Raw genomic sequence first — 20856 nt, 5'->3', positions numbered from 1 at the left:
TGTGTCATCATTTTACCTTGAATGTCATCTGACATTTGTCTCACTGTGCAGTAGCACAAATGGAAAGCGTGAGAAGTTTCCAATTCCCAAAATTTGAACTGGAGGCAGATTTACAATGGTTCCTCAAACACTTCATGGTCATCACTGCAGTGAAATTCCCATGTGAAGAATCTCTATACCCTATCACCACTGTCTATTCCATATCACCATTGATCAGACTAAACCAACCTTCAGATCTTTAACCTAAACTAGATCCTGCCCTGCTTCTATGATATGCACTTTGGTACTCTGGGGCAGATGTATTAAGCCTGGAGAAGAGATAAAGAAGTGATAAAGCAGTGATAAGTGCAAAGTGATAACGCATCAGCCAATCATTATGGATTTGAAAAATGACAGTTAGAAGATGACTGGCTGGTACGTTATCAACTTGCACTTATCACTTCTTTATCCCTTTTCCAGGCTTAATACATCTGCCCCCACTGTCCCAGACTTCACTTTGAGCTGCACTTGCTCTTCTGACCTAGTCCTGGCCTTTTCCCATTGAATTGTTTTAGTATCTGCACTTATTTTGTCTGTCTACTGTGTATTCCCACTGTCTGGTGCAGAAAAACACTGTGGCACCTTTCTAATCAATGACAATAAAAAATAATAATAATATTAATAAATAACAAGCCTGTTCCAGCTACAATTATATTTAATTTCTGTGTGCCCAAATAAACATTTATTAAAGTACCTACAGCCATTTAGAAAACACACATGAAATCCTGATAAACAAAATACAATGTGATGTTGAGTGTTTTTGAATACAAAACACAATACAGTGACAACATAATAATTGTCAAGTCGGTTGCATGATAACAGTAACAAAAGACCAGCCTGTTATGTTAGATCTGCTACAATACAGAAATGCTCTGTATTCTCCAATAAAAGCAATACTGAGAAGAGCTTGTTACGTTCCTTCCTGCTGGAAACTGTCCAATTCAAATAATTCCAGAGATATTTTGAAAGGTTCACAGTTTTCAGTTTATATTTCTGCAATTTTCCTTCATGAAACCACTGTTTGCAAATTTGTGCCACGGTCTCCTTTTTCTGTGCCGCATACTATTGCTAAAAAGATCCAGTTCTTATAAAAATAGCAATAGGTCAAAAAATTAGGGACATGATGGAAAGTAGTCATTTAAGCCATGTATTTTTTGGCTTCAGGGTGTTGCAAAGTGTATAATCTGTAAAAATGTTAGCTTTCTTAGTAAACATAACCTTTGGTTAAATAAAAACAGAAAAGGCTTGAATCCTGTATTCTAAATGAAATAGCACTTTATTATTATTATTATTATTATTATTATTATTATCCTTTATTTATATGGCGCCACAAGGGTTCTGCCGCTCCTAATTACAGAAACATCTTTTGTTTTCACCATAAAACCAAAATATACAAATAAAATATATTAAGAATTTCTGGAAAAAAAATTCACTTTTAAGACCAAGTGTTCCCCCAAAATGGTCTACAGATGTATTGTGTACCTGCCAGCATTTAGACGCCAATTTATATTACTATACAAGGACTGTGTCTGGTTGTACTTTCAATGTGCTGAGAATATTTTGCTTTGCATTCAGACAGTTCTCTACTCTTTAGAGACATTATATAATGTGTCTGGGATTGTTGCTTCATAAGTGTTTTGTTTTGTATCAGGTGATAAAGGACATTTGCTGAAGTTTACATAAGAATTTAGCAAATATTTCTTATGTTAGAACATACACTGCTGGCCATAAGTCAGGAGAGCAGTAATAATACGATCGTAAAAAATCCCACTATATCTAAACCAAATTGTATTTTATATAAAGTAAAATTCTATTATCAGAACCCATAAAGTTTTAAGTGAGTGTACGAACATATAGAATTTTTTTCCTATTCATTTTAGATTTCTTTCCAATAATCTGTTTCAGACATTGCACGGAATCTTTCTGAAACTAATACCAGAAACCAAAGTATACTGTCTCAAATTCTATATTTGGGAACTTTTATACATACTTTTGTAAAAATACATAATCTTTTTACTGAAAAACATTTATAGTTTTCTTACAATGTAAAAAACCTTTAATATTATGGGAAAACAATAACAGAATTGGTGAAATATAATGATGTAATGTTTATAAATCTTATATTCAAGTAGAGGTTTATGCACATTTTGCTATGAAATAAAAATAAATCTTGCAGTAATTATGATTTAATAGAGCATTTGCTAAAATTTCCTTTAAAATTATGATCTCTGCTGATTTACACAGAGATGTTCAAATCCCTAATATCAAATTAACATTCTATAACCATTAAGTTTGTTATGAAGCTCAACTAAAAATCTCAACAATTCAACTGAATTTGTAATAAAATCATTATTTACTAGATTTGAGAGTTGATCAATTGCAATTACAATTTTATTATGATGATTCATGAGATATATTGATGTTTTCTAATACTGAAAAAAATCTGAGTTAATTAGAATTCCTTAAAGTCAAATGTAAATATAAGTGTCCTCCTAGTAAAGTGTACTATATCAAATCACAGAAAGTACCATTATTTGCTTAATAAACAATGATACTGACAGGTTTTTATTTTACAAAAAATGTGTATGTAAAAGACATTGCAGTATGTTTATGGTGTTTCATTTTCCTTCTAAAATATAGTTTTGTGAAAATTTCCAACAGAGCAGAAACTGGATTACTTTCAAAGACTACATTGAGATCTTCTGGTGTGGAGTAATCCTGCTGCAGTGCTGGGCTAAAAACAATATAAACACAATAAAAAAAGTAAACAAGTTTCTATAAATAGGAAAAATAACCAGCTAGTCTGTGGCCTGTATATACTTTGAAAAGCAACCTTTTCCCCATTTCCTTATTGACGTACATTAGGGAGTTCTCTTGGCTGATGTTTCAGTATATATGAACTTAGAAACATAGAATTTGACGGCAGATAAGAACCACTTGGCCCATCTAGTCTGCCCATTTTTTTTATCCTTTAGGTAATCGCAACCCTTTTTGAACCTTAATTCTTTGTAAGGATATTCATATGCCTATCCCAAGCATGTTTAAATTGCTCTACAGTCTTAGCCTCTACCACCTCTGATGGGAGGCTATTCCACTTATCCACTACCCTTTCTGTGAAATAATTTTTCCTTAAGTTTCCCCTGAACCTGTCTCCCTCCAGTTTCAGTGTATGTCCTCGAGTTCTAATACTTCTCTTCCTTTGAAAAATGTTTCCCTCCTGAACTTTGTTAAAACCTTTGGTATATTTGAAAGTTTCTATCATGTCTCCCCTTTCCCTTCTCTCCTCCATACTATACATGTTAAGATCTTTTAGCCTTTCCGGGTAAGTTTTGTGATGTAGGCCATGCACCATTTCAGTTGCCCTTCTTTGTACACTCTCTTATGTATTTATATCCTTCTGGAGATATGGTCTCCAGAACTGGACACAGTATTCCAGATGAGGCCGCATCAATGACCTATACAGTGGCATTATTATTTCTCTTTTCCTGCTACTGATTCCTCTCCCTATGCAACCAAGCATCTGACTTGCCTTTCTCATTGCTTTGTTGCATTGCTTTTCTGCCCTTAAGTCACTTGAAATAGTGACTCCTAAATCCCTTTCCTCCTCAGTAGTTTCCATTATAGTACCCTTGATACTATATTTAGCCTTTGGGTTTTTGAGACCCAAGTGCATGATTTTGCATTTTTTAGCATTAAACTGTAGTTGACATGTTCTTGACCATTTTTCTAGCCTAGCTAGGTCATCAATCATTTGTTTTACCCCTCCTGGTATGTCTACCCTGTTGCATATCTTTGTATCATCTGCAAAAATGCATACTTTCCCTTCAATACCATTTGCAATGTCACCAACAAAGATATTAAAGAGAACTGGTCCGAGTACAGATCCCTGGGGTACTCCACTGGTAACATTTCCCTCCATAGATTGCACTCCATTTACTACAACTGTCTGTTTCCTATCCTGCAACCAGGTTCTTATCCATTTAACTATTCTATAATCCACCCCCACACTTTCAAGTTTATTTAGCAGTCTGCAATGTGGGACATTGTCAAATGCCTTACTAAAGTCTAGATATGCTACATCTACAGCTCCCCCTTGATCTATTATTTTCATCACAGAGTCAAAAAAGCCAATAAGATTTGTTTGGCATGATCTCCCACCAGTAAATCCATGCTGTTTTGGATCCTGTAAGTTGTTTGATTTAAGATATTCCACAACTCTTTCTTTTAATAGTTTTTCCATTACTTTTCCTACTAGTGATGTAAGGCTTACTGGACTGTAGTTACTTGCTTCTTCCTTGCTTCCACTTTTGTACAATGGAACTACATTTGCTCTTTTCCAGTCCTCTGGAATGGCACCTGTATTTAGTGACTGGTTAAATAATTCTGTTAATGGTGCCACCAGCACATCTTTTAGCTCTTTTAGTATCCTTGGGTGTATCCCATCTGGCCCCATTGATTTATCCACTTTTAATTTTGAAAGTTCAGTTAGGACCTTCTCCTCTGTAAATGTACTTTTCATCTACCTTATTTTTATGAATGTCCTTGCAACATAACTGGGGCCCCTTCCCTTCTTCTGTAGTAAATACTGAGCAAAAATAATTATTTAGGTGATCTGCTATTGCCTTGTCTCCCTCCACCAAATTCTCACTCTCTGTCTTAAGTCTTATTATTCCTCCATTTGATTTTCTCCTTTCATTCATATACTTAAAAAAAAAGTTTTGCCCCCTTTATCTACCGACTGGGCCATTGTCTCCTCAGCTTCTGCCTTTGCACGTCTCATCACTTTCTTAGCATCCTTCCGTCTGTCAAGATACACCTCTTTGTCATTATTATTTTGAGTCTGTTTGTATTTCCTAAAAGCCATCTTTTTTGCTTTCACACTAGTTGATACTTCTTTTGTGAACCACATTGGCTTCCTTTTCCTGGTGCTTTTCCTAACCCTTTTGATACAAAGGTCTGTTGCCCTTAGTATTGCACTTTTCAGTGTTTCCCATCTCTCCTGCACTCCTTCCAAGTTCCTCCAGTCCGCCAATGAATCACTTAAACATCTCCCCATTTTTGCAAAGTCAGCATTTCTAAAATCCAACACCTTTGTTTTTGTGTGACAGGAGTTGGATCCTGTCTTTATACTAAACCATACTGCTTGATGATCACTGGATCCCAGGTGCTCACCCACATATATGTCTGATATCCTGTCACCATTTGTAAGAATCAAAACTAATATTGAGTCTTTGTGAGTGGGCTCCCTCACCAATTGCTTGAGAGATGCTCCCTGTAAGGAATTTAGAAATTTGTCACTTGTAGCTGAACTTGCAAAGGACCCCTCCCAATTTACATCAGGTAAATTAAAGTCTCCCATGATTATAACTTCTCCCTTTAAAGCCATTTTAGAGATGTCCAACAGTAGGTTCCTGTCCAAATCCTGCCCCTGGCCTGGTGGTCTATAGATCACCCCAATGCGAATAATGTCCTTCTCCCCAGTTTCCGTGGTGACCCAAAGGGCCTCAGTTTTGTCCTCAACATTTTGTATTAAAGTAGCATTTATGCTTTTTTTCACATACATTGCTACCCCTCCTCCTATTCTTCCCATTCTATCCTTCCTAAATAAATTGTATCCTGGTATAGCTATGTCCCAGTCATGATTCTCATTGCACCATGACTCAGTAATTGCGACAATATCCAGGTTATCCCTTGTCATTATCGCAATTTGCTCTGGAATTTTGTCTCCTAAGCTACTAGCATTTGCACACATAGCTTTAAGAATTTTGTCTGTGCATCTGTTATTAGTAGCCATAGGACTGTTATTATCATCTCTGCATGTCAGGTAATTTTATATATTACAGGTTGAGTATCCCATATCCAAATAGTCTGAATTACAGAATTTTTTGAGTGAGAATAAGATAGTGAAACCTTTGTTTTGTGATGGATCAATGTACACAAACTTTGTTTAATACACAAAATTATAAAAAATATTGTATTAAATGACCTTCAGGCTGTGTGTATGAGGTGTATATAAATCATAAATGAATTGTGTGAATGTACACACACTTTGTTTAATGCACAAAGTTATAAAAAATATTGGCTAAAATTACCTTCAGGCTGTGTGTATAAGGTGTATATGAAACATAAATGCATTCTGTGCTTAGATTTAGGTCCCATCGCCATGATATGGTGTGCAATTATTCCAAAATACGGAAAAATCAGATAGCCAAAATACCTCTGGTCCCAAGCATTTTGGATAAGGGATACTCAACCTGTACCCATAAGCGGGATTACCAGTAGTAGTATTTAGTTTCAGCAAAGCATGATGTAGGGATGCTAAATATCAAATGCACACTCATACAATATAAATAATCCTCAATTTTGAGACATTAAAAATATATTTGAATGTACAGTACAGTAGTCTAGCAGCAGTTAGTGTTTGATACTTTAACAGACTTGTTTCTCCGTCTCCATGGAGTCTATCCCTTGGACCACATAAGGTAGAAAAACTGGAGACACGGATACTAGGTTTAGCCGGTTAAATTTGAAATAATCTGATACTTATGAAGTGTATGCTGGGTACGGAATGTCACAGATGAGCTTTTACGTATTCCGTAGTTGTATTTTAACCATCAGGTCTTCTTATTACACTTTAAAGGGCATCTTCTCCTACCCCCTCACCCCCCTCTTCCCTTTGTATGTTTTTACTTAGATTCACATTTTTATTTTTGAAAAACATAAGATTGTTAAGGCATTCTATTGTGTGCATCAATTATTGCATTTGGTATTCAAGGATCAGTATAGAAAGTTTCCAAAAAAAGCCACACAAGTCACTTATTTCTCAAGGTTGTACATTGTGTACACTGGGATGTAAACTGTAGATTCTGAACTATAGACTATATTTTGTGTAGAGTAAATTGTGTATTGTAGTCTTTGTACTGTAAATAATATACTATAGGTTGTGTACTGTAGGCTGTGAGTGTGTCCTATAGACTGTGCACTGTAGGTTGTGTACTATAGGATGTGTACCATAGATTTGTTGGCAGAGTGTTGTGGTGTTTGATAGTGATGTTAATCCACACAATTGATAGTTAACCAGAACGCTGGTTTATTAACATACAAAGACAACACTTGTTAATGCGGAAGATGTTCTGCAGCAGCAGTAACTCTTGTATATAACAGTCTGGTACAGTGAAAGCACTGTACTTATCGCTATACGTCATGCGGCTGTGGTAAGGTAGTGACTCTGACAGTATGGGATGGAAGGCTGCACATCCATGCAGACTGACTCCCGTTGGAAGGAATACACACCGCCCACTGCTCTCCGTCCCGCTCAGGCAGTGCGACACACGCTACATGAGGAACTGTCTCTCTCTCTCCACTGCAGGAGGAACTGTGTCATCAGTCTCCGCTTCCCTGATGCTCCAGCACTAGAGGGTAAACACTAGAGGATGCGCACCCAGTTTAATGTATACACTGGAGACAAGGTACTGAGTGCACTATATTCCAACAAGATTACGTACTGATGATTGTAAACTGTAAGCATTGTAATGAAGATTATATACTGTAAACTGTTCTGTAGGCTGTGCAATGTAGGCTATGCACTGTATATTAGGCACTGTATATTAGGCAGGCAGTGAACTGTAGATTGTGTACTGTAGATTGTGGACAATGCTGCTGAGGACACAATGAGAAAAGGAGGGGATCAGAATAGGTTTTCCGCACAGCTGGTTGTATCTAATATATTCAATGTTTAATATGCTTTCACATATTTACAAATTTAAGTACTAAATAATGTACTGTACAGTACACAGATCATTTGTCGTTTTGAAGAAAACCACTTATTGCATTATGGAATACCAATACCCATGTCTATAATTTAGTGAAATCTTACTTCTAGATTTAGCGCACCACAAAGAACTTCACGGACTCTAACAGACATGCCTTATAATCCTCAAACAGCAGGCATAAGGAGACTAATATTTGCAGGTTAAATTAAATCTAATTCCAGCGAAAAAACCCCGAATTAAATGATGTTATTGTTTTGTATAGTTTCCCTAACAGTAGTCCTATTAGTATTTCTGCCACTGAGCCTATTATGATTGTGTCCACAGTTCAGTTGTATCACTGTCATTGAAGAGGGCGCAGATGATTGAAATATTTACATACTGAAAATCTATGACCGTTTTTTATACAGCAATCTTCAGGATTAACAATTCTCCCCTCCTCCTAATGATAACACACAACACATATGCTGTTCTATTATTGTCGTCTCAGGATACTGAGTAACCAGTGGAAAACCACAAAAATAGGCTGATCAAAGTGTACTTACCCATAAGTCTCATGGGCGAGTAGACTGAAATGCGACCTATTAGATGTAAGACTCCAAAAAGGGCCAGTAATCATGCTCAGGACTGAGGTGCTGTACATTTATGTTGCTACTTGCTAATGATGAAAGCTGCTATTGCCTGCAGATGTATAGGGGCAGCACAGCCACACAGATGCAGTTGAATCAAAATTTAATTACTGTGTGGACGTTGGATAGTCTGTGCTTCTGATCAGCAGCCATTAGCACTTGTTCTGCCCAGTACTTTATATGAAGAAGAAGAGGATGTAAAAAAAAAAAAAGTGTGATGTGAAAATAAGGGCAGAGATGATGTGATACTGATGCAAAAAAAAGTGGGTTATACAGTAGGAGCAGATGGGAGAAAAAGAAAAGAGACAGAAAGAATGTGGGACCAATGGAAGACATACAATATTCACAAAGAGAGGTGGGACAGGACAGAGAGCCAGACTTGGTGACACAGAGACACAAGTACACATACAAACTCTGTATATGAAGTCACAAGAATGAGACTGGAGAGCGAGTGCAGGAGGGGGTGGGAACGCAACGCAATCTGTGTAAATGATGGACCACAAGGAGCACCTGATAAAAAATTAATTAACCTCTAGTAATGTTTAATAGATAGCCTATCAATCAGGAACAGTCTTTAACATCTGGTGGTCTCTTAATTCTGATTGAATATGCGTGCAGTATCATTATTACAACAAATACATGGTCACTATTAATAACTTTAATAAATATGAGAGTATATAAATTATTACAATAAATATTAATAAAGATGAATTACAGGTTGAGTCTCCCTTATCCAAAATGCTTGGGACCGGAGGTATTTTGGATATGGGATTTTTCCGTATTTTGGAATAATTGCATACCATAATGAGATATCATGGTGATGGGACCTAAATCTAAGCACAGAATGCATTTATGTTACATATACACCTTATACACACAGCCTGAAGGTCATTTTTGCCAATATTTTTTATAACTTTGTGCATTAAACAAAGTGTGTCTACATTCACACAATTAATTTTATGTTTCATATACACCTTATACACACAGCCTGAGGGTCATTTAATACAATATTTTTAATAACTTTGTGTATTAAACAGTTTGTGTACATTGAGCCATCAAAAAACAAAGATTTCACTATCTCAATCTAACTCAAAAAAGTCCGTATTTCGGAATATTCCGTATTTCGGATATTTGGATATGGGATACTCAACCTGTATTAGAATAATGATGTGCCTTTAATAGTTCTAACAATATTAGAAGGGGACACTATTAATTATTACAATCAGTATGGTAAAATATTATTACAATAAATATAGGGGAATTTTAAGAATTATAATAAATATGGGGGCAATATTATCTATACATAATAATGGGGCACTATTATATCAATAAATAAGAAGGAATATTTGTTATAGAAATAAGGTGGCACTTTCTTTCCCTGGTAACCACAAGCTAGGGGTAATATTGTTGCTTGATACATTTCTTAATTAGTTAACTTGACTTAATGGTACTGAAAAGTGTCTCAACAGTAAAACATATATATTTTAACTCCACAATGATTTTATTAATATCCATATTTTTTTTACCATAGTAGGTTCTCATAGAGGTTCTCAAACGCAGGACTCAAGGCATCCCAACCGTCCAGGTTTTAAGTATTACCATGCTTGGCCACAGGTGACGTAATTAGTACATCAGTCAATTTGATTTAACCATCTGTGCTGAGCCATGGATATTCCTAAAACCTGAACCATTGGGGTGGCTTGAGGACCACGTTTGAGAACTTCTACCATAGTATACTATATATCTATGATATTTAGTATACTATGGCATATAGTATATCTACGTAATATCCTATTCAATATAGTTGTTTTCAGTGTTTATACTGTAGATTTTATTTTGTTAGCATAATTACATACATATTTTTAATATCAAATAATATGTTGCTTTACAGGCATTTATACAGATGAAAATAGGAAGAAAAACAAAAAAATACAATTTGAAATAATAATCTCCTATATAATAGCCCTATTCTGTGACCTTGTGATTCATTTGCTAACGCTGGGCGGAGTCACAACACTGGGCGGAGTTAGTCAAATGAGTCACAGAGATCTGGCTAAATCTACAGGAGACTAGGAGCAGAAGCAGATAGCATGGGCATTGGGCATGGCACAGGCAGGGGTGCAGAACTCCCAGCTTTCTGCAGGAGCTTTCTCCAGGCAGAAGGAGGGAAACACACTCAGCGAAAAGGGGGCGTGGCTTCACGGGAGGGTCCCCGTTTTCGTCAGTGAGGGAGCATGCCCAGCGCTCTGTGAGCTGCTGGCATGCTCCCAGGGGCTGATTATGAGTCCGGGGGGCCCAGGGCACTTGAGACAGGGGAGCCCTATCTCATTGCTGTGCCTGCTGTGGGTTGGGGGCGTGGCCTAATCGCGGCCCGCGCGGCCACGCCCCCTTATGCAAATTCCGATTTTTTTATTTTATTTTTTAAATGGAATTTTGGCCCCTCAGCTAGGGCTAAATCCAGAGGAGGTGGTCGCTCCCCCCTACACACCCGCACAGGCTGAAGAAAGCTGGGAGACTGCTGCCTCCCTGCAACACCACAGACCTGCCAACACGCAGCAGCATGTGCTGACTGTAGCACAATGCTGCCGCTGTTGCTGGCAGGACGGGGGGGGGGAGCTTCTGAGCTGGGACAGATCTACTCCAGCCGGGGGGCCCACTAAAACTGTGGGGCCAACGGTACGTATCCCCTGCCCCCCCCCCTCCCCTAATCCGGCTCTGCTGCTGGAACCCCCCCATTAATCCGTACCCCCTGATGCCTCCTCTCCCTCTGTCTCCACTATTCACCGCTGCTCTGCTAAGCAGAACAGCGAGTACAGGAGCTTTCCAACTGCCCCCCCCACCGCCGGACACTGCGACCCGCGGGTGGGACAGCGGGACAGACCACAAAAAATGGGACTGTCCCGCAAAATCGGGACAGTTGGGAGGTATGGGGGTGTGTGAGGGGGTATGCCGTACAGATAGACGGGTACCGGCTCACTGTGTGCTTGACCCCCCACATCGGCATACTCAGCAGGGTCTCTCTGGTGCGGAGGAGCGTCACTTTCTGGCACACTCCACGCTTCTTAGCTGCAGTTTAGTGGGGCACCTGCCGCTGTTATCTCCAGCCCCGGCAACCCCACCGCTAGCTGCAGCGCTGCCACCCGCAGTGGAGTGCACCCAGCTCATTCACACACTTTAGCTGGTGGGTAGCGCTGCAGAAATCCGAGCTGCTTGCAGGCTCTGACCCACTCCTCCCTCCAGCCGCAGCGTCTCCTGGGAGCTAACCAGTCACTCCCAGTCTCCCCTTACCACAGTGCCCGGCAGCCGCGAGGTCCGCGCCACGTGCATGCTATGACCCACTCCTCCCTCCAGCCGCAGCGTCTCCTGGGAGCTAACCAGTCACTCCCAGTCTCCCCTTACCACAGTGCCCGGAAGCCGTGAGGTCCGCGCCACGTGCATGCTATGACCCCCTCCTCCCTCCAGCCGCAGCATCTCCTGGGGGCTAACCAGTCATTTCCAGTCTCACCTTACCACAGTGCCCGGCAGCTGCGCGAGGTCTGCGGTGTGTTACTGAGGAGGGGGGGAGGGATGCGGAAGGGCAGAGAAAGCAGGACTCCAGCCTGAGAGACTCGGCCATGCCAAGTTTCCAGCAGCAGCAGATCCCAACAGGTTGGAGTGGAACAGCAGCAGCCAGCAGCAGTGACTCCGGTAAGACACATCTGTCTGTCACCACTGTTTTGTCCCTAATACCAATCTCTCCCGTGCCCTGTGTTCTGTCATGTCCCTGTCACCCCTGGCCTTGCCCTGCCACCCTTATCCTGGCCCTTTCACCCTTCACCCTTATCCTGGCCCTTTCACCCTTATCCTTGCCCTGTCACCCTTATGCTGGCCCTGTTACCCCTATCCTGGCCCTATCACCCCTGTGCTTGCCCTGTCAACCCTATACTGGCCCCATCACCCCTGTCCTGGTCCTGCCGCCCCTACCCTGGCCCTGTCACCCCTATCCTGTCCCTATCATTTCTGTCCTGGCCCCGTCACCCCTGTCCTGGCCCCGTCACCCCTGTCCTGGCCCCGTCACCCCTGTTCTGACCCTGTCACCCCTGTCCTGGCCCCGTCAACCCTGTACTGACCCTGTCACCCCTGTCCTGGCCCTGTTACTGCATACCCTCCAACTACCTTTTATGGCATGTACAGTACCCGCAGTGCCTCCAGACCTCTCCCCAATGCACCACACCTCCGCACCTTCCCCTCCACCACTTGCGGCACTCCACCCCTCCCCCACATGCTGTGCCTCCAGACCCCCTACACCACCCGTGGCTCCCACTCCTCCACCCCTTTACCACCCACAGCACCTCCAGGCCCCTTCCACCATTCACCCCCCTTATATGTCTCCCCCCACACTTGCCCCCCTCCACCCACAGCATCTGCAGACACCCTCCTCCATCAGCGGTCCCCCCCTCACCCACCCCTCCCCCACCAATGGCACCCCCGCACCTGCCCCTCCACCACCTGCAGCACCTCCTTTCCCATCCGCCGCAACACCCGTACCTGCCCCTACCCTACCCATGGTGCCTGCGGTCCCCTACCCAACCCCCGGCACTCCCGTCCCTTCCCATCCCACAGCACCTCCGGAACCCTTCACCCATCCACAACATCCCCACACCTGCCCCTCTCCCGCCCGTGGCACCCCTGCCCCTCCCCCACCTGCAGTGCCTCCGGACCCCTCCCCCATCTGCATCCCCCACTCCTCTGCCCCTCCCCCACGCGCAGCACCTCCCGAACCTTCCCCATCCGGGCCCCACCCCCACTTCTGCCTCCCCTCCACCCGCAGCATCTACAGACACCATCCGCAGTCCCCCCCGCACCCGCTACATTCTGTACATCGTGCCCTGCAGGTGCTGTTCACGCCGTCGCAAGGGGCTGCGCCTCCTTCACCATCGCACACCCTTTCATTGTGCAATATTTAACCACTAACAAAGGAATGCAGGTAATACTCCATATAATACAAATATTAAACCCCAGAAAGGCATGCAAGGGTTAAGGGGGCGTAGCCCCTTGCGACGGTGTGAAGAGCGCCTGTAGGGCGCGATGAAGCACCTAGTGTTAAATAATAGTGTAGTATAGGATATGGATAGAGGCTTATCAAGTAGCATTTCTCTTTAAAAAAAGGCTGTTACAGAAAACCCCTTTTATGATCACAGTATTCAATTAGATCAACATCAACAAAATTAATTACTGTTGCTATTACATTTATGACATTATATGAGAAAGTGGCAAACTCTGCATCTACATAAAATTGCACCTTGAAGGAGTCATCCAGGAGAGCAAGAACGGATGTTCGGCTGAATCTTTCAACTACCACCTTGAAGAAAATGGACAAATTCGTCAAAACTGGATCTTCTGAGTCTGCTAAGGAACATGCTCACATCAGAGCCTCCCCTCTGAACCTAACCAAAATGTTGGCAATAATATCGGAATGGGTACAGACAGTTGATTCAAGATTTTGTTTGAGAAAACGCTCAAGCTGGGAGAGATCTCCATCAAAATAAATAGGCTGTTCCTCCCAAATGGATGGCACCTCAGGCAGGGCAAACATCTGTGACTTCTCGGGCAAAGTGGACCCCTCCTGGATCTCTGGCAAATCTGGCAACACTCGGACTTCCAGCAAGCGGGCCCTTCTCGGACCTCTGGCAAAGCGGACCCTTCTCAGACCTCTGGCAAAGCGGGCCCTTCTCAGACCTCCGGCAAGGCGGGCCCCTCTCGGACCTCCTGCAAGGCGGGCCCCTCTCAGACCTCCTGCAGGGCGGGCACCTCTCAGACCTCTGGCAAGGCGGGCACCTCTCGGACCTCATGCTCAAAGGCAAGGGCAGATGGAACCTCATGTCCAAAGGCAAGGGTAGATGGAACCTCATGCCCGAAGGCAAGGGCAGACGTAACCTCATGCCCAAAGGCAAGGGCATAAATATCCTCAGGCCCAGAGGCCAGGGCAGTAGCACAAGATGGCAGACCGGTTGCAACACTCACAGGAATTAAGGGAGCACTAGAAAAGCCCCCCTGGAACAAGATGCTTCCCAGTTCACTCCAAGACCCCTCCTGAGGCATGCTACATGGAGACTTCTGCAGAGCTGAGGCACCAGCAACTTCTCCTGGGTCTGTGCCCATAGTGACCTCTCCTGGGTTTGTGATTGCTCCGTCTGGTGACATCTCTGGCTGGGCAGCCCTATGAAGAAACTCTGGCTGGGCAGCTCTGTGAAGAGACTCTAGCTGGGCAGCTCTGTGAAGAGACTCTGGCTGGGCAGCTCTGTGAAGAGAGACTGGCTGGGCAACTCTGTGAAGAGAAACTGGCTGGGCAACTCTGTGAAGAGACTCTGGCTGGGCAGCTCTGTGAAGAGACTCTGGCTGGGCAGCTCTGTGAAGAGACTCTGGCTGGGCAGATCTGTAAAGAGACTCTGGCTGGGCAGATCTGTGAAGAGATTCTGGCTGGGCAGCTCTGTGACGAGTCACTGGCTGGGCAGCTCTGTGAAGAGAGACTGACTGGGCAACTCTGTGAAGAGACTCTGGCTGGGCAGCTCTGTGAAGAGACTGGCTGGGCAGCTCTGTGAAGAGACTCTGGCTGGGCAGCTCTGTGAAGAGACTCTGGCTGGGCAGCTCTGTAAAGAGACTCTGGCTGGGCAGATCTGTGAAGAGATTCTGGCTGGGCAGCTCTGTGAAGAGACACTGGCTGGGCAGCTCTGTGAAGAGACTCTGGCTGGGCAGCTCTGTGAAAGCAGATGGTCCCTCCATGGGACTGGCAAGGCTGGACACCTCTTCTGGGGTTACTGGACTGGACACCCCTCCTGGGGTTACTGGACACCTCTCCTGGGGTTACTGGACTGGATACCCCTCTTGGGGTTACTGGACTGGATACACCTCTTGGGGTTACTGGACACCCCTCCTGGGGTTACTGGACACCTCTCCTGGGGTTACTAGACTGGACACCCCTCCTGGGGTTACTGGACACCTCTCCTGGGGTTACTAGACTGGACACCCCTCCTGGGGTTACTGGACTGGATAACCCTCCTGGGGTTACTGGACTTGAGATCCCTCCTGGGGTTTGTAAATTGGCTGAAATAACAGATTCCCCTGCAGTTCTGGACACTAGACAAGACTTGGATTGAACATCGGATGCCCTTGCTGGGATCTGGACATCAGCTGAAATAGTGGATCCTGGTCTGGAACATCGTACTAGGCATGGTCTGAACCTCAGACTTGGCATGGCCTGAAACATCGGACTTGGCGGGGCCTGAAACATTGGATACCCCTGCTGGGGTCTGGATATCCAATTCCCCTGTGGTACTGGCAGAAATATTTTTCTCCAAGACAAATTCTATGCCCTCCAGTTCTAGGACTACGATGAGGACAGGAACCTAAAAAATGTTCAGAACTGGCACAATATAAACATTATTGATTAGAAAACCGAAAGGCTCGTTCTGTTTCAGAAAGAGTAGCAGGTGGACCACTTGAACCTTTACAGCAGTTGGTGTAACAGTATTAGAACTCGCAGAAATTTGTGAAACCGAAGCTCTCAGTGACTAATAATGACCAGCAAAATTCCTTTCAATTGCAGGAATGTAGTTCTCTGTTGACTGTTCAGAAGCTGCCGAAGAATGGGAAGAAATATCCACCTGGATGAGAGCAGAGACTTTCATAAGGAGTTCAGGCAAAATCATGAGAACCTGTGTAATCTGAGCATGCAGGAGAGTAATGGCTGTTGCAGGGAGTGCAGATAAATATGTTCACAGGGAAAAGCAGCATGAGTAATTAGTCCAGGTAGTTCTGCAGACAGGAGTTTAATAAAAGAATCCAAAAACTCTTTTGCATCCTCTTGTTTGTTTGGCTGTATCATTCTGTTAGGAACTTCACTGGAGTGTAGCAAAAATCACAGGTGACTGTAGTTTGAAGTGAATGCAAAAAAGTGCTTTATTGAAAAATACGGGTGGCAGGGTGTTGAAGACAACTTGGGTACAGAATAACACTAAACAAGGCAAAGGTTCAGGAGACTTGATATGCAGATAAATTATTGTACAGGTATTTGACAGGATAGAACGCAAAGTAGAAATGCCAGAGTCCAATGCTTTAAATGAATGTAGACAAAAAGAATATCCGGAATAATAAACTGAGCAAATGAAAAAAATCTCTTGCGGTTTGCTTGCCGATCAGGAAAGCAAGGTTTGCAGGCTGGACTGTGGAACAACATGAACCAGGGAACACCGAACATAAACTGGAAATAGGAGAACAAGATACAGGAATCCTAGTGACTGGCAAGAAACATTAATGATCCAGCAAAGGATGCTGGATCTTGACAGATTAAATAGGGCAGGATGCAGTTGTAGTCCATGCTAGAATTAGAAGCCATTAACAGACACCTGAACCATAAGACAGAACACAAAACAAGGTCTGGTGACCCTAGTGGTAGGGAAACATATAGCAAGGAAAAACAAAACAGTTCATACTGGCATTACTCCCATGCATGTTTAAATTGCTCTGTCTTAGCCTTTACCGCCTCTAATGTGAGGCTATTCGACTTGTCCACTACCCTTTTCTGTGAAGTAATTTTTTCTCAAGTTTCCCTTGAATCTACCTCCCTCCATTTTCAGTGCATGTCCTCGTGTTCTTCTAATACTTCTCTTCCTTTGAAAATGTCTATCATGTCCCCCCATTCCCTTCTCTGCTCCAAACTATACTTTTTAAGATTTTTAGACTTTAGGGGTAAGTTATGTGATGTAGGCCATGCACCATTTTAGTTGCCCTTCATTGTACACTCTCTAATGTATTTATATACTAATGAAGATATGGCCTCCATAATTGAACACAGTATTTTAGATGAGGCTGTAACAATGAACTATACAGTGGCATTATTACTTCTTTCTTCCTGCTGCTGATTCCTCTCTCTATGCAACCAAGCGTCTGACTTGCCTTCCTCATTGCTTTGTTATATTGCTTACCTGCCTTTAAGTCACCTGAAAGAGTGACTTCTAGATCCCTTTTCTTCCTCAGCAGTGCACATCTCAACATCATTGAGTCTGACTAGGATTACATGAAGACACAGAAGGATTTGAGAAAGCCTACATCCACAGAAGATCTGTGGTTAGTTCTCCAAGATATTTGGAACAACTTCCCTGTCGAGTTCCTTCAAAAACTGTGTGCAAGTGTACCTAGAAGATTTGAAGCTGTTTTGAAGGCATAGGGTGATCACACCAAATATAGATTTGATTTAGATTTCTCTTCTGTTCATTCGCTTTGCCGTTTGTTACTTGTTAAAAATAAAGTATAAACACTTCTATATTAGAAAGCATTCTTGCCACACGTGCCTAAAACTGTTGCACAGTAATATATATATATATATCCATATATTCTTATGGCACTCACAGTCCCGAAGCCATCCACCTGGGTGCCATCCTCAAAAACTGATATACAGATGGAAGGTTCCTGCAGGCAAAACAGCGTGTCCCCTAGCTGCAAAAAGGAACCAGGTGGCACTCCAAGGATTTAGTTCAACAAGTGACACTCTGTATTCAATAAATGTGCAAAGCTTTTTAAACAGGCATAGTGCACTATGCCTGTTTATAAATTTTTGCACATTTATTGAATACAGAGTGTCACTTGTTGAACTAAATCCTTGGAGTGCCTCTTTTTGCAGCTAGGGGACACGCTGTTTTGCCTGCAGGAACCCTCCATCTGTATATATATATATATATATATATATATATATATAAATATATATGCGGACCGGCACTCCCTTACAAGGTCTCTGTGGCTCCGGTGCCCTCACTGGTAGACAAATGCAGGTTAAAACATGAAAAGCGGCACTCGGAGACTTAAATGGTCAAACATTGTATTCACTACAACTCAAACGTTTCGGGGATCCTATGTCCCCTTTGTCAAGGGAACATAGGATCCCCGAAACGTTGGAGTTGTAGTGAATACAATTTTTTACCATTTAAGTCTCCGAGTGCCGCTTTTCGTGTTTTAACATATATATATATATATATATATATATATACACACATATATATATATATATATATATATATATATATATATATAAAATACAGCATGAATACCAATTATCTTTATAAAGGAAAACTGTTAATACTATAGTAGTAGTAGTAGTAGTAGTAGTAGTAGTAGTAGTAGTAGTAGTAGACCCACGAATATCACATGCAGCATTATGCCAAGCATAATAGCTGCATGGCCGGCACTGAATTAAGTACATTGGGGGTAATTCCAAGTTGATCGCAGCAGGATTTTTGATAGCAATTGGGCAAAACCATGTGCACTGCAGGGGAGGCAGATATAACATGTGCAGAGAGAGTTAGATTTGGGTGGGTTATTTTATTTCTGTGCAGGGTAAATACTGGCTGCTTTATTTTTACACTGCAATTTAGATTGCAGATTGAACTCACCACACCCAAATCTAACTCTCTCTGCACATGTTATATCTGCCTCCCCTGCAGTGCACATGGTTTTGCCCAATTGCTAACAAAAATCCTGCTGCGATCAACTTGGAATTACCCCCATTGAGAAATCACAACCAAATCACTTCAAGAAAGGCAAATTTAGTCTTACCAATCAAATGGGAATCTTTTGAGATCTTCCACTAAAACTCTGAATGAGATGGATGCCACTGAGGGTTGTCAAATATTTGACATGCTCCAACAAATATTTAGAAATCTGCAAAGGCTAAATATAGTCTATAATTTATGTAACTGAAACCAGATATGTAAATTACTGATAAAAAATATATATATTGGTTTAATTTAATTTACTGTAGCTTGTTCTATTCATACATAAAGGCATGGCAGTTTTACAGATAAATAATAACAGCCTTGATCATACTGTAGGTCATGAAATGGGCCGTAATTGGTAACCTGCACACAAAGACATATTCACTGACAACGGTTCATCTAGGCGGATGTTTCTTTGGAAAATCAAGAAGCAGAACCTGTTTTATAAAGCACAGTCAGTTTTGGCAGCAACACTTTTGCTTGCTTTCAAAGGTATGATTATTTTAATAGGAAGTAAAAAGTAAAAGTGGACTATGATTATCTACAACGGAGCATTCACTATTAAAAGCATCAGAGGTCTTTAAGCTAATGCATTTAAATGATGCCAAGAGTTAAAAACTGAAAAGAAAGTGGATGATGTACAGTATGATGAATGTCAAGATTTGTAATTACTTAATGTGCATAAAATATGGCAAATACACTTTAGTGCAGGTTATATTCCACTAGCAGAGGTGTCAGATACATTATATTTTCTACACGGGATTCACACTTCATAAGCCAGTTCATTAAACACAAGGTTATTTTTCCTCTTCCTGTGCACTATTTGCATTTGACAGTAAATGAAGAAGTAGAGAGACTAGAAATAGTTTACTCAGGGTTTGGCTTTATGCTGTAGCTGTTTTTAATAATAATAATAATAATAATAATTTTATTTATATAGCGCTCTTTCTCCAATAGGACTCAAGGCGCTTAACAGATACACAGCATAATATAGTACAGAAAAATAATGAAGTACATTTTTCATAAAATACAGAAGCATGAAGATACTAAAAGAGACACTATGGAAATGCTTGAGTAAACAGGAAAGTCTTGAGTCTACTTTTGAAGGATTCTATAGTTGGGGCCTCTCGCACTGTGCTGGGAAGTGAGTTCCATAGAGTCGGAGCCGCATGACTAAAAGCTCGACCCCCAGATGAATTACGGTAGATTCTAGGTACTGCTAAAAGTCCTTCATCTACAGATCGCAGTAATCGAGTGGGGCAGTATGGGATCAGAAGCTGTTTCAGGTACCTTGGGCCTTGGTCATGTAATGCTTTGAAACTCAGTAAGCCAATCTTGAAGAGGATTCGCCATCTTACAGGCAGCCAGTGAAGGGAGTAGAGGATGGGTGTTATGTGGCTGGAACGGGGCTGGTTGGTTAACAGCCTGGCAGCTGTGTTTTGCACCAGCTGTAAGCGTTGCAATTCTAAGTACAAAATATTCTTGTAGCTTTCAACAAAAGCAAATATTCCCTGTAAACTGTTGGAAGAATAATTCATTTTACTGGTAATGGCAAAAAATAACTGTCTTCCTAAACTCCTAGGGTGGGATGTTCATCTGGCAAGACGTCAAGTATTACTGAAGTCCAAGATTCCGTATAGAGTGTGAATGGACTACAGGATGCAACCACAATTTTTCCTATTTGCAAAGTACCAGTGTTTTAATATTACTATTATTTTTATCCTTTATATAGTGTCAACATATTTTGTAGCACGTTATATTGTAAGAACACAGAGAAGAACTACCACTGTGGGATGCCTGCACAGCTCTGATGGAGAGCTTTGTGAGAGGAGATTTATGTGAGGATAAGATATGTCTGAGGGTGGCATGCTGTGCGAGGGTGGAGATCTGTAT

Source organism: Pseudophryne corroboree, chromosome 1, assembly GCF_028390025.1.
Source record: "Pseudophryne corroboree isolate aPseCor3 chromosome 1, aPseCor3.hap2, whole genome shotgun sequence".
Taxonomy (NCBI): Eukaryota; Metazoa; Chordata; class Amphibia; order Anura; family Myobatrachidae; genus Pseudophryne; species Pseudophryne corroboree.
This window is presented reverse-complemented; position numbering follows the sequence as displayed.